The following is a 14,514-nucleotide window of genomic DNA, read 5'->3' on the forward strand; positions in this document are numbered from 1 at the left end:
TTAAATAGTTTTTATTTATAGTTTTACTATATACAACTACTAGTAGTACTATTATAACTAGAGACGCTAGTAGTACTTTTATTTTCTAACTCTTCTAACTCTTCTTTATCTTCTAGATTTATTATTTGTTTTTGTTTTCCTTTAGAACTACTAGGTAAAGTATAATTATAATAAAGTTGCTTTTTACTATAAGAATAGAAATAGCAATTATAAAAATATCTACTTACTAAATATAGTATAAAATATATATCTTTTTAACATTAATTTTTTTTACTTAAACTAAAATTATAATATAATATAAATAAAGTTAGTAATATTAATAAGTAGAATAACTTTAGTAAAGTAAATATATATGTTAAGTAGTATTATATAGCGTTATTATATATTATTATTATATATATTATAGTTGTTTAAATTATAGTAATTATTTAGTAACGTTTTTTTAGCTTATATAGTTTTTCTTAAATAAAAAAGCTTTATATATTACTAGAGACGTAAGAATTATTATATACTATTATAATAATTATTACTTTTACAACTTAAAATCTTTTTCTATAAAATATCTATTTATAGAAATAGTAATTACTACGTACGTCTAGTAATAGTAATTACTATAGCAATTACTAGGCGCTTCTAGTAATAGTAATTACTATTACTATAAAAATAGTAATTACTATAGCAATTACTAGGCGCTTCTAGTAATAGTAATTACTATTACTAGGTACTTATAGTAATAGTAATTACTATTACTAAAAAGTGGCAACCCTGCTAGAGGATGCAGATGCAGCCTATAGTGTACATTACAGTGCTACCTTTTTAGCAAAAGTGTTATTCTGTTAATAGATTTAAGTAACATAATTTACACTTAAATTTTTTATAAATAATAAAGTATAGACCTAACTAGATTTATTTTACTTTACATTCTAGTGTTATAGCTTTTTTTTATAATAGACAAAACATATATTTACAGACACTACTATGCTTAAAAGTATGTTATAAAGTGCTTTAGCATTAGTTTTAAAATATTTTTTAACTAAATATAGATAAAACATGCATATATATTTTATTAACTATAAGATCTACTTTAATAGTATACTTAATTTTATAGTATTATAACAGCTTTTATTATAAGCACGTTTTTATATACATAGATAAAGGTAGAGGTGCTTAATATATAAAGTTACTATAGTGTTTCTTTACCTAGATTCTAGCCTACTTATTAAAAGTAATAAGTATAAAGGTAGAAAGTGTGCTTATTTTTAAAGTAAAAACTATACTTAGAAGCTCTAGCAGTAGCGTAGCTAGTAAAAGAAGTGTAATATTACACTTTAAATAGTAAAAACTTAGTATAATAATAGATTTATCTTTTAAAGAGACATTATACTTCTTTAGTTAAAATAAAATACTTTTATAGTAACATAAACTATTAGCTATATTAATCTAGTAATTACCTATGTTTGCCTAGGCCTATATATTAGACTTTGTCTAATATCTAGTAGAAGGCTAGTCTAACTTAGTAGTTTTTTAGCTAGACTTTTATAAGTAAACACTATTTATGTTACTAGTATGTTACAGCCAACAATCAGACTGTAATGACCTAACTGGCTGTCCTACACAGCCTAAACAACGTCGGATGGAAGACGCTTAGCCCTGCGCTGAGCGAATCACGTGACAGAACGGATGAGGAATGGCTTTAGCTTTTAGACAAAAGCCTAGCAGAATGCATTGTCTAATAAGCTTTGCAGGTTTGCAGGCTTGTAGGTTATGCAGGCTAGGTGAGCATGCAAACATGCAAGCATGCAGAGCATGTAAACCCTATGTATATAGTCTTAATTACAACTATAGTTAGAAAGTTGTAATTACTATTAAGTCTTTACCTACCTAATAGACTAAGAGGCATTAAAACTTTTATAAAAAGGACATTACTGCCTTATATATCTTGCACTATATATACCTCTATTCCTATTCTTACAGATTAGGTTTGCTAGCTCCCTATACAGCTGCTAGGTTAAACCACAACCTGCCTTCTTTATCCTATCTACCCTACACTCTGCTTAATAGACTGTACACCTAATCTAGCTAAGTTCTACTCTTTTTTTACTGCTAACATTACCTTAGGCTGTTGTGCTTCTAAAAATACTATTTTATTAGAGTAAAGATTATAATAGTAATTACTACCACCTGCAAAGTATAGCTACTACTACCTTAGACATTAGCATGACAGGTGCTTTAGCTGCTAGCACTAGCTAGACCCCTACAGCAACTAAAGAAGCATAGAATTAGCAGATACTTTATCTCTAAAATAAGCTTAAACAGCTTAAACAACACTTTTAGCTATAAGCATAATAAAAACTCTTAAACATTTATTAGCTATAAGCTCTCTAGCTAAAAGTAGCTAACCTTAGAAACATTACTTAAAAAAAACTAGTATTAAGTTTAAAAAGACTTTACACCTAGCCCCCTCTAAAGCATTTAATAGCTCTGCTAAGAACCTAAAACCTTTTTTTACTAGATGTTACCTTTACATGTAATATAACAAAGGTGCCTTTAAAACAGATAAAGAAATAATTTTATAAATAAGCCTACACTTAGAAGGATTACCTACTATTTTAGCTCTAGCCCTACACTAATAACTAAATAAATTATAAGGCTAACAGTAAACTCTTACTACTAGAAATATAAAAAGTCTTTAAAGACCTTAACTTATTTAAAACAGCCCTTACTATAATCTATAAGCTAGTTAATAAAGAAAAATAAGAAGTTAATAAAATAAACACTCTTTAATAAAAAAACAGCTTTGTCTAATAATACGCAGCCTGCTTTAGAGAGCTGCTAGCTATCTGTAGATAGACAGACAAAAAAGCTGTAAAACAAATGTTCTACAAAGAGCTTTTAAACACTATTAAGAATAAATTTACTTACATAGAAAAGCCTAAGAGCTTTAAGAATTATATTAAAAAAGCACTTACTTATAATAAAAAACACGCTAAACAACATAGTAAAAAAAAAAGGCTAGACAACTTTAAAACCTAACTAGTTTTAAAAGAAGAAAGAAACTTTATAGTCTAATAGTAAACTTATAGACCTTAGTTACGCTAAACATACGTGTAGCTTTTTAAAGAAAAAAAGTAGTACCTTTAAAAGTATAAAGCTACTTTTAAATAAGAAATAAAAGAAATAGCTTAAAAAAAAGGCATACCTTAACTATAAAAAAGTAGGCTACTTCTATTAAGAATGTCTAGACTCTAAATAACTAAAGAATAAAAATAGCAGGTTAACTATAAAAGCTATGTATGTTAATAAAGGCCTAACACATAAAGAAATACATAATAGGCTTAATAAATAACTCTGCTAGAGATGTAGAGACAACTACAAATCCTCTAACTATCTAGTAGACTATTAGAAAGTAGAGGTTTAGAACAAAGACAGTATCTTTAGGGCTATTAAACAAGCTGCAGTTCTAGAAGAATAGTAGCATCTAACGCAAATAGCTAACTATGTTAAGAACATAAAGAAAAAAAAAGAATAGTACTCTTTTAAATAAAGCAGACTAGGAATCCTACTAAAAGAACTTAAATAACAGTTTAAATAAAAAAACTACTAGAAGTGTAAAGAATTTTATAACTATAACCTCTACAGGATAGGACTTTATAAAGTAATTCTTAACAATAACTATAACACTTATAAAGTTATAAAGAAAATTACTATAGTCTATTATAACATCTTAAATAAAAAAAAGTAATAAAAATTCTTTAAGAAAATTTTAGTAAAAAAAGAAAGCCTTAACTAGCACTTAACACTCTTATAAACTCTAGCCCTATTAGAGGAATAACTAGACACACTACCTCTAGCATTAGTAGTAATAAGAAAAAAGCTAGAGCTATAATAAATTTATAAATACTGTATCCTATGTAGAAGCAAAAGGCACAATGCCTACTACTGCAAATATAAAGATCACCCCCTACAGATAATCTAAACAAAAGAATACTCTAAATAGGCCTAAGTATAACCTATTCTTATCTATACTAATCTTAAATAATGTTTATACACATAGTACCTTTATATAAACAAGTACTGCTTTTAACACTAGCTAATAAAGCACTAAGCTAGCTAGTAGCTAATAGGCGCATAAAAAAGCAAAAAATTTACTAACACCTTAATAAAACTAGCAACAACATGTAAAATGCTAAACTGCTAGCACTGCAGCACAGAACTGCTGCACAAAAAGAAACTATAGACTAAGTGTAAGAAGGCTTCTAACTGCGCCTTCTACTACTTTTAGTAGAAAGCTTACTAGCAGAATAATTAGCTTCTACACTACTATAGGGTAGAAAGCATTAACTACCTAGTAGACAACTATATAGTAAAGAATTACTAATAATTTAAAATCTTAGCTAATAAGGCAGACAAACAAATACATAGCCTTTTAAGTGTTAAAAAAGATAACTTTAGCATAAATTATAACAAAGTCTACTATAATATAAAAGTCTTAGTAGCAGTAAGATAAAGACTAGAAAAAAGCCTAACAGCTAACTACACACTTAAATTCTCTAACAGAATAGTATGTAAAGGCCTTACACTAATTAATAGCAGATGCATGTTCTTAGTAATTAATTCCTACGCTGTTAAAGATTATAAGATACTTTACTAAATTAAAAAAAAACTTTTTTAAGTATCTTTAGCTAACGCATTCTTAATAAAATATAGTAGAGGACAGATCTACTTAGAAACTAAAAAAGTAACTCTAATAACAGACATAATAACTAATTACATGTCCCTAAGCATATTACTACTTAGAGGAAAATACTAAATTATACTAGAATATAACTAGCTTTGTTAACACAACCCCTAGATAGACTAGCAAACTATAATAGTAGAAGTTAGAGCAGAACGTGCGCAGGCAATGCAACTAATTAAACTGCAGAAATTCCTCTGCTAAGAACATAAAGCACGCACAGTTTACTAAATAAAAGAGGAATTAGAAGAAGTCTTCTTTAAAAAATTTAAAAAGAAAAGGGATCTAGACTAAGTAGAAATCTACTAAGTTACAGAAGAACCTAAGAAGAAACTTTTAAAGGAATACTAGGGATACAAGAATATGTTTATAACCTTTAAAAATCTAGAAGAACTACCTCTACATTAGCTTTAAGACTATGTAATTAACTTTAAGCCTAACTCTTAACTAAAGACTTATAAGCTACGCCCTCTTACAACAGCTTAGAAAGAAGCTGTAAGGACGGAGCTCTGTACCACTACGCTAATACAACTAAAAAGGTGCGAATAATTAACCAACAGTTAATTATTGCGTACAGAATAGTATATATACCCGTCGCACGTAAGCACCATCTCGGCCTTACATTATCCCCCTTCTTAGCAGACGCATGTCCCAGGCGTCACATGACCTACCCGCAGCTCAGAGGCGCCATGCGCATGTCTCGGTTACCGGCCAGAGGCTGACCACCTGCGGCCCAGAGGCGCGGGATAAATAACAACGCAACGCTTAGTAGCCCACGCCAGCTAAGCCATATACACTAGACCTCCCAGCAGCTACAACGTGGCGCTAGAAGAGGCCGCCTCATGTTTTAGTCTAAAAACTGGCTAAGCTGTCTAAGGTGTGGGTTAAACGCGCAACTGTCCTTGTTGTTAGTTAATTATTATATAAGGACAGAGCTCTGTACCACTACGCTAATACAACTAAAAAGGTGCAAATAATTAACTAACAGTTAATTATTGCGTACAGAATAGTATATATACCCGTCGCACGTAAGCACCATCTCGGCCTTACACGTAAGCGCCATCCTGGCCTTACAGAAGCACTACAAGAATATGTAAACTATATGCTAGTAAGAGGCTATATTAGAGAAAGTAAGAGCCTTATAGTGTTAGCAGTAGTCTTTGCAAAAAAGAAAAACAGAAAGGTTAAAGTCTGCTAAGACTATAGAACTTTTAATAAGAATACTATAAAAGATTAGTTTCTCTTTCCTATTATCTAAAACATTATAAACTAATTAAAAGAAACTACACACTTTACTAAGTTTAACATCTAGAACAGATTTAATAAAATAAGAATAAAAGAAAAACATAAATAAATAATAGCTTTTAGAACTTTATAGGCTTTTTATAAGCTTTTTATTATACTATTTAGACTTACTAACGCCCCTGCAACTTTTTAAAGAGTAATTAACATAGCTTTTAACCTATACTTAGACATCTTTATTTTAGTATATCTAGACAACATTTTTATATACATAAAAGAAGACAAACTAGACTATTGCTATAAAGTACAACTAGTGCTAGACAAACTCTAAGAATACAGACTTTACCTACAGTTAAAAAAATATAAATTTAATGTATAAAAAACAAATTACCTTAGATTTATTATTAATAAAGAAAAAATAAAGATAAACTCTACTAAAGTAGATAAAGTGCTTAAGTAGCTAACACTAATAATAGTAACAGAAATTAAAGAATTTTTAGGCCTTACTAGCTACATACAAAGAATAATTAAAGACTATTTAAAAATTACACTCCCCCTTATAGACACTACCTTAAAAGAAAGAGCAACCTAGAAATTCTAATAAACAACAGAAATAAAAAAAGCCTTTTAAAAGCTAAAGCAAATAGTAATAAGCTACCCTGTTCTTAGAATATACAACTCTACGCTAGAAATAAAAGTGCATACTAATGCTTCTTTAAGAGCTAAAGAAGCTGCACTCTCCTAGAAATAAGAAAACAGTTAATAGCATCTAGTAGCCTACTATTTAGCAAAATTTGCACTATTAGAACAAAAGTATACTATCCCTAACAAAAAATTAAAAGCTATAGTTAATGTATATAGAAATTAGAAGGTTAAGCTTTAAGGCCTTAGACAGTAGTTTATAATTCTTACTAACTATGCAAACCTTGTTACCTTTCTTACTACAAAAAAACTTTTACCTATGCATGTATAATAAGTAATAGAACTTGCCTAATTTAATTCTGTTATTAAACATGTAGTAGAGAGTAGTAACTAACAGGCAGACACTCTAAGCAGACACACTAATTACTTTAAAAAGAATAAAGAGAATTCTAAAGAATTTATAATCTTTAAAGAAACTCTAAAAGGACTAGTTTATAAAAGACTAAACTAAGAAAAACTACTATATTCTTTTATAATAGTTAAATAAGAATAGAAAAACTTAATAAAAAAATATTATAAAGCCTTTATGTTTAGACACCTAGGAATTAGATTACTATAGAAGAAAATTAAAAATGCTATACCTTAAGAAGTACCCTAATTAAAACACCTATGTACTAAAGTCCTACAGGAATGTAACATCTATAATAAAAACAATCCCTAACGCTATAAACTCTATAGACCACTTTAACTAATTACAGCGCTAGGTTAACTATAGACTATAATAACTATAGATTTTATTACTAGGCTACTACTATTACAAGAACCTAGCATAGAAAGACTATGCAACATAATTACATAAGTTATTAACAAAACTACTAAATTTATTTACTTATAGCTATTAGAAAAAAGCATTATAGCTAAAAATTTATGTTTAAACTAAAAAAGAATGTCTTAGCTACTTATAGCTACCTAGAAATTATTATCTTAGATAAGGATAAACTATTTACTAGCAAATTTTAGGCAGCTGTAGTTAAGCATCTAAAAATTAACTATAAGCTCTCTACTATCTACTACCTGCAAACAGACAGACAGACAGAAAGAGTAAATGCAGAAGTAGAAAAATATCTATGTAAGTATGTGTTGTATAAATAAACAGATTAGGCAGAATAGCTACTAATAGCATAATTTGCTATTAACACTACAGAATTAGCTATAACTAAAGAAACCCTGTACAAAGCTAATTTTAGATACTCTTTATAATATAAGCTTTATAGCTTGTAACTAACTAACTCTCTAGAAACTATAAACTACATAACTAAACTTCTAAAGCTGCATTAGAAACTTACTAGAGAAGCGCACTTAGCTTAAAAAGCTATAGAAAAGGTAGTAAATTAAAAAAAAAACTAACACTAGAAATACACCTTAATAATTACATGTATTTAGACATAAAAAATCTTAAAACTCTAAGACCCTCTAAAAAGTTAGCTAAGAAACACATAAAACTATACTAAGTTATATAAACACACCTTAGCATCTGTAAACTTAAATTACTAAAGGAAATATAAATACATCTTTAGTTTTATATCTCTAAGCTTAAACTTGTGCTTAAGACTATTCTACTTATAACTACTAAATAAAAAGAGAAAGAAAAGAAGTATAAAGTAGAATAGATTTAGACTATAAAGGAAATAAGTACCTAGTAAAATAAAAAGAATAGCCTACTAGTAAAAACACTTAGAAACTTATTAAAAACCTGTTAAACACTCTTTAGGCCTTTTATAAATACTTAGAGTCTCTTCTAAATAAAACTATCCTAGAGAAAGTTCCCTAGACTAAAAAACACTATTATTAGTTAAAACTACAGCAGCATTAGCTAGCTGCAATATAGGAAGTCTGCAACCTTTTAATATAGGTTAAGAAGAAGAAAGACTAGCTGCTTCTACCTTAAGCGCTTTAAGCTTATTTAGTAATAAAAGGTCTTTTTTTAGATACTTTACTCTTTAATTTACTAAGAGATCTAATTATTACTGCGCTCTCTTTTAATAAGTAATAAAGGACTAAAGGCGCGTAAGGGAATCTCTTTACTTTCTTAAAAACTTTTTTTTATCTTTACCTTCTTTTTCTTTTTACGCATCTTATTTGTTTAAATTGCCTCTAACTCTGCTAACAGCTTTTTGCACTCTTGTTCTAAATAATTTTAGGCTATGTTAGACATAAAAGCATTGCAACAACTACCCTTCTGTACACACTCTACACACTTGTCTAATAATAAGGACATTATGTAAGAGGACCTACTTAAATAATAAGCACTACAGGAACGCATCTTTGTATAACAAAAAGGATTAAGGCAAGTAATAGTGCAAAGACAATAGGTAATAGCAGAAGAATAAGAAACTTAATAAGGCATAGTTAAAAAAGTTTAACATTAGGCTAGCCTTTAAAAAGAGGAACGCACTACTTAAAAAGAAAATCTAACGCTTGTAATAAGAAAAATGTAACAGCAAGAACGCTAACTAGGAGGGAAGCTAGCGTGTTATAGCTAATAATTAGACTGTAATAACCTAACTAGCTGTCCTACACAGCCTAAACAACATTAAATAGAAGACGCTTAGCCCTACACTAAGCAAATTATATAATAGGACAGATAAGAAATAGCTTTAGCTTTTAGATAAAAGCCTAGCAGAATGCATTGTCTAATAAGCTTTGCAAGTTTGCAGGCTTGCAGGTTATGTAGGCTAGGTAAGCATGCAAACATGTAAGCATGCAGAGCATGTAAACTCTATGTATATAGTCTTAATTATAACTATAGTTAGAAAGTTATAATTACTATTTAGTCTTTACCTACTTAATAGACTAAAAGGCATTAAAACCTTTATAAAAAGGACATTGCTGCCTTGTATATCTTGCACTATATATACCTCTATTCCTATCCTTATAGATTAGGTTTGCTAGCTCTCTATACAGCTGCTAGGTTAAACTACAACCTGCCTTCTTTATCCTATCTACCCTACACTCTGCTTAACAGACTGTACACCTAATCTAGCTAAGTTCTACCCCCTTTTTACTGCTAACATCACCTTAGGCCGTCGTGCTCCTGAAAATACCATTTCATCGGAGCAAGGATTGTAACATAGTATTACCTAGTGTAAAGCTTTAAACTAATTAACTATATACTTTTACTTAATTAACTAGTAACTAATTTTACACTATTTTTTTCTTTAAAGGCTGTTTATTTTATTTAGAGTAGAGTAGTAAAACACTTAGTTTATATAAACTCTTAAAGTTAAATAACTAATATAGTAGAAATATATACATAGTACTTAATTAACTAAGTGCGCGTCTACTGCGCCTAGTATACTACTAAAGATCTAAGAGGCTTTTTATAATTAAGAACTTTTAGTATACAACATAGTTAATATTAAAGATATTAATACTTATGCCTAGTAAAGTAGTAGCTACTATAATTTAGATATAAAATGTTAGCTTTTTAAACCTAAAATAACACTTATTTTAGTTATATTTTTACACATTTATAGTAAACATCTTTACTATGTTGTACACACACTATAGACTATTATTAATATTAGTTATATACTAATTATAGAGTTTTAGTTTTTTTATTAAATAAAGAAGCATTAAGTAAAACTACACTATCGCTAACTAAATAAATATACACTTATTAATAAATATAACTATATTAAAGATCTTTTTAGAATTAGTACACTTACTTAAAACACTTTTTTTAAAAAGAAAATAAAGACTATTTTATAAGTTAACTTTACCTTATAGTAAAAAAACTACTAAAATAGTAACATGAAAGTAATTAACTAATGTGTAAATAACTATATTCTAGTATATATAGCAGCCTAGCAGATAGAAACTAGTGTAGTGTAAGACTGCATCCTCTATAGTACTGTCTAACATAGTAGAACAGGTAAACTAAATAATATTTTTTTAAAGTATAACTTATAGTTAACTTAGTATTATAAATATAAGTTAAAACTTTTTTAGTCTAATATAAAATAATATTTATTAATAGCTACTAATTTAATCTAAAACTATAACTTTAGATTCTTTAAAATGTCTTAAAAAGCTCTACTAAAAGCCTACTTTAGCTTTATAAGTAGATAAGTAAATTTTTTATTAATAATTTAAGTAAATAGTTCTTGCTAACTAGCCTTACTTTACACATTAATAATGCATAGCTTAGATTTTTTTAGTTATTATATGTTATCTAGCTACTTATTTTTAAGCTTATTTAGTAAAAGAATCTAAATAGTAATTTTAGCAATTAACACTAAATAAGTATAAAAGATTATGCTTTTACTAAAACTAGTTTAGGTAATTAAAAAAGTATTCTTATAGTTAAATATTAGTTGCCTTAAAGTATAGACTTAATTATTATGTAGTAATAAGCTATTATTATTAGCGCTTATTATTCTTTCTTTGCAAACGATCTGTGTAAGACATGTGTAGAGAATGTCTTTTTAAAATTTAACATTATAGACATCCCTAGCTACTAAGATAAGGCTAGAAAAATTCTTTAACTTTATAAATAAAATAAGATTAATCTAAAGCTAAAAGCTTTAAAAAAAATAAAGCCTTAACTTATTATATTTAAAGCATTTTAATATTTTTACTTTTTTCTACTTTTCTACTATTTTAAACACTTATCTTTTTTTATCTTTTTTTTTTACTATACTTTAAAAGTTTTTAAAAGTTTTTAAAAGTTTCTAGAAGTTTTTTAAAGGTGTAGAATCCTTAACACCCTTCTTATTAACTAGGTTATATAATGCAGTAGGTTAAGCGTAAGTGTACTAATAACTGCAATTACACACCTACACCTGTTTACACTAAAGTTTTAATTATAAGAGGTAATAAAGAAAGCATGTGTGCCTTAGCTTCTACAGTTATAGAGGGATACAACACATAGTGTTAATAGAAGTAATAGAATAAAGATAGACAGTTAATAGCTAAAACATATAACATATTAAAAACACATTTAATAATGTACTTTACTTTTTAAATAGTGTTAGATATGTTTTAAAATATGCTTATTATAAAAATAAATACCTTTATTTTTAATTACATAAAACATTGTAATAGATACTAATGCTAGTGTAGTGCTATTATATAATTTAATAAATTTATAAACTAAGATATATATAAACTTGCTCTATTTCTTTTTAGACACTTTATAACGTACCTAACAGGTTGGCTGGCTACACAGGTTAGCTAGCCACTTTTTCTAAGCCTCTACTAAACTCTACCTATCTATATAATGCTTTAACAACAACACTAGATTAAATCTTCTAAAGAATATTAAATATAGCTTACTTTTTAAGCTTTTAAATAAAACTTAAAACTTTTTTTATAACACACTATAGCTATTTATAATGTCTTTTACATAACACTAAGTAATTAACGCTCTAGATAGCCTTTATAAGTAAAATGCTAGCCTAAATTAAGGAATCTAACTAAGCTTAAAAAAAAGTAGTTATTAAGTATATACTTAAGCTTATTATATATAGATTTTCTTTTAAGCTTATAGCTATAGCTAATATAGCTAATTTCTTACGTGTAAAGTATAATCTAGGCTAGGTTAGCTTAAACTAGTCTAGTATGTAAGTTAAGCACTACTTTAAAGTTATAATAAAGCTTATAAGTATTATTATAAAAAAGTGCTTTATAAAGATTTAAAAGTTATCTAAGGCTAGTTTTACTTAGTAGCTAATATAAAAGCTAAGTATAGTATCTAAGATAAAGACATGTATAACTTTAATAAGTTAAGCTTTATAATAAGCTAAATATTAACTAAAGTAGTTATTATAGCTTTAAAAAGATAAAGACAGCTAAAAGTAATATATTAAAGTAATAAAAAGTAGATAATAGTTATTTAAAGCATTAATATAATAAAGTAAGCTATTTTACTTTTTATTATTTTTAAAAGCTACTATTACTTCTTTACTTAGTATAAGAAGAAGAATCTATCTTAGAACTAGGTTATTATAGTCTTTAAAAATAGCTAGATAATAAATAAGCTTAAGCTGTAGTAGTTAAAGCACTTTAATAAGCATATAAAAAAGTTATAAGCGCTTATTAGCTTTTTATTATTAATAGCTATAAAAGCTATAACTTACTTAATTTTTAGTAGTACTATAAAAAAAATAAGATTATTACTATTTATATGCTTTTACACTTATTACACCTTTTATAGCCTTTTAATATAGGTTGTTTTGCCCTTTTAAAAAAGGTATATAGGCGCTAAGCTAAAGATTTTATGTGTAACTAAATTACTTATATTATAAAACTTAAGTTTCTACTATGCTTTATCCACACTTATAATATAGTAATTACTTTTAGTAATATCTAAAGAGGGTTTTAAAGCGCTAGTTTAGTCTTATTTAACCTAGAATAGGTTAAAATAGCCCTTAATATCTAGTTATGTACTTTATTACTACTACTACTTATTAATAATAAGCCCTAGCAGTTGTAAACTCTAAGTAATACTTTTAAATTTAAGTTATAATTAATGCTTATAAAAGTAAGAATTTAGAGGCATATAGATAGCTTACTAATGTTTATAGTAAAAGCCTTTAAAAGGGTTTTAAAGAGGGTAGCAATTATTACATATAAGCTAGTGGTAGTGTAAAAAGAGATTACAAAGCTTTAAGTAGTAAATAAGGCTACTATATAACATAAATTACATAAAAGAAAGCAGATTTAGGCAAAAAAGACTTTAATAGTTAAAGATAAGGCTTATCTAACTACTCTAAAGAAGTTTAGAGTGTGTAGTAATAAAAAAAAGCTAAAGACGCAAGTGCATGCTAAAAAAGGTAAGCTAAGTTAAAAGTAATATAAGTAGTGTAATTAAACTAGGCATAACTTACATACATGTAAGAAAGTAGTAAAAGTAGACTTTAAATAATATCTTATGTTATATTACTTTATATAAGGCTAATGTAGGCTGCTTTGCGCTAGAATAGGGTGGTTTTAGTAGGGGCTTAGCAAAAGTGGCCAGCTAACCTGTATAGCCGGCTAACCTGTTAGGTACGTTACTATTTATATGCTTTTACACTTATTGCACTTTTTATAGCCTTTTAATGTAAGTTATTTTACCTTTTTAAAAAAGGTGTATAAGCACTAAGCTAAAAATTTTATATATAACTAAATTACTTATATTATAAAACTTAAGTTTCTACTATGCTTTATACACACTTATAATATAGTAATTACTTTTAGTAATATTTAAAAAGAGTTTTAAAGCGCTAGTTTAGTCTTATTTAACTTAAAATAAGTTAAAATAGCTTTTAATATTTAGTTATATACTTTATTACTACTACTACTTATTAATAATAAGCCTTAGTAGTTATAAACCTTAAGTAATACTTTTAAATTTAAGTTATAATTAACACTTATAAAAGTAAAAAGTCAAAGGTATGTAAATAGCTTACTAATATTTATAGTAAAAGCTTTTAAAAAAGTTTTAAAAAAGGTAGTAATTATTATATATAAGCTAGTGTTAGTGTAAAAGAAAATTATAAAGCTTTAAGTAGTAAATAAAGCTACTATATAATATAAATTACATAAAAAAAAGTAGATTTACGTAAAAAAAACTTTAATAGTTAAAAATAAAGCTTATCTAACTACTTTAAAAAAGTTTAAAGCGCGTAGTAATAAAAAAAAGCTAAAAACATAAGTATACACTAAAAAAAGTAGGCTAAGTTAAAAGTAATATAAATAGTGTAATTAAACTAGGCATAACTTATATATGTGTAAGTAAGTAGTAAAAGTAGACTCTAAATAATATCTTATATTATATTACTCTATATAGGGCTAAAGTAGGCTGTTTTGCGCTAGAATAGGGTGGTTTTAGTAGGGGCTTGGCAAAAGTA

This window comes from Lindgomyces ingoldianus (assembly GCF_010093535.1).
Source record: "Lindgomyces ingoldianus strain ATCC 200398 unplaced genomic scaffold BDR25scaffold_19, whole genome shotgun sequence".
Lineage (NCBI taxonomy): Eukaryota > Fungi > Ascomycota > Dothideomycetes > Pleosporales > Lindgomycetaceae > Lindgomyces > Lindgomyces ingoldianus.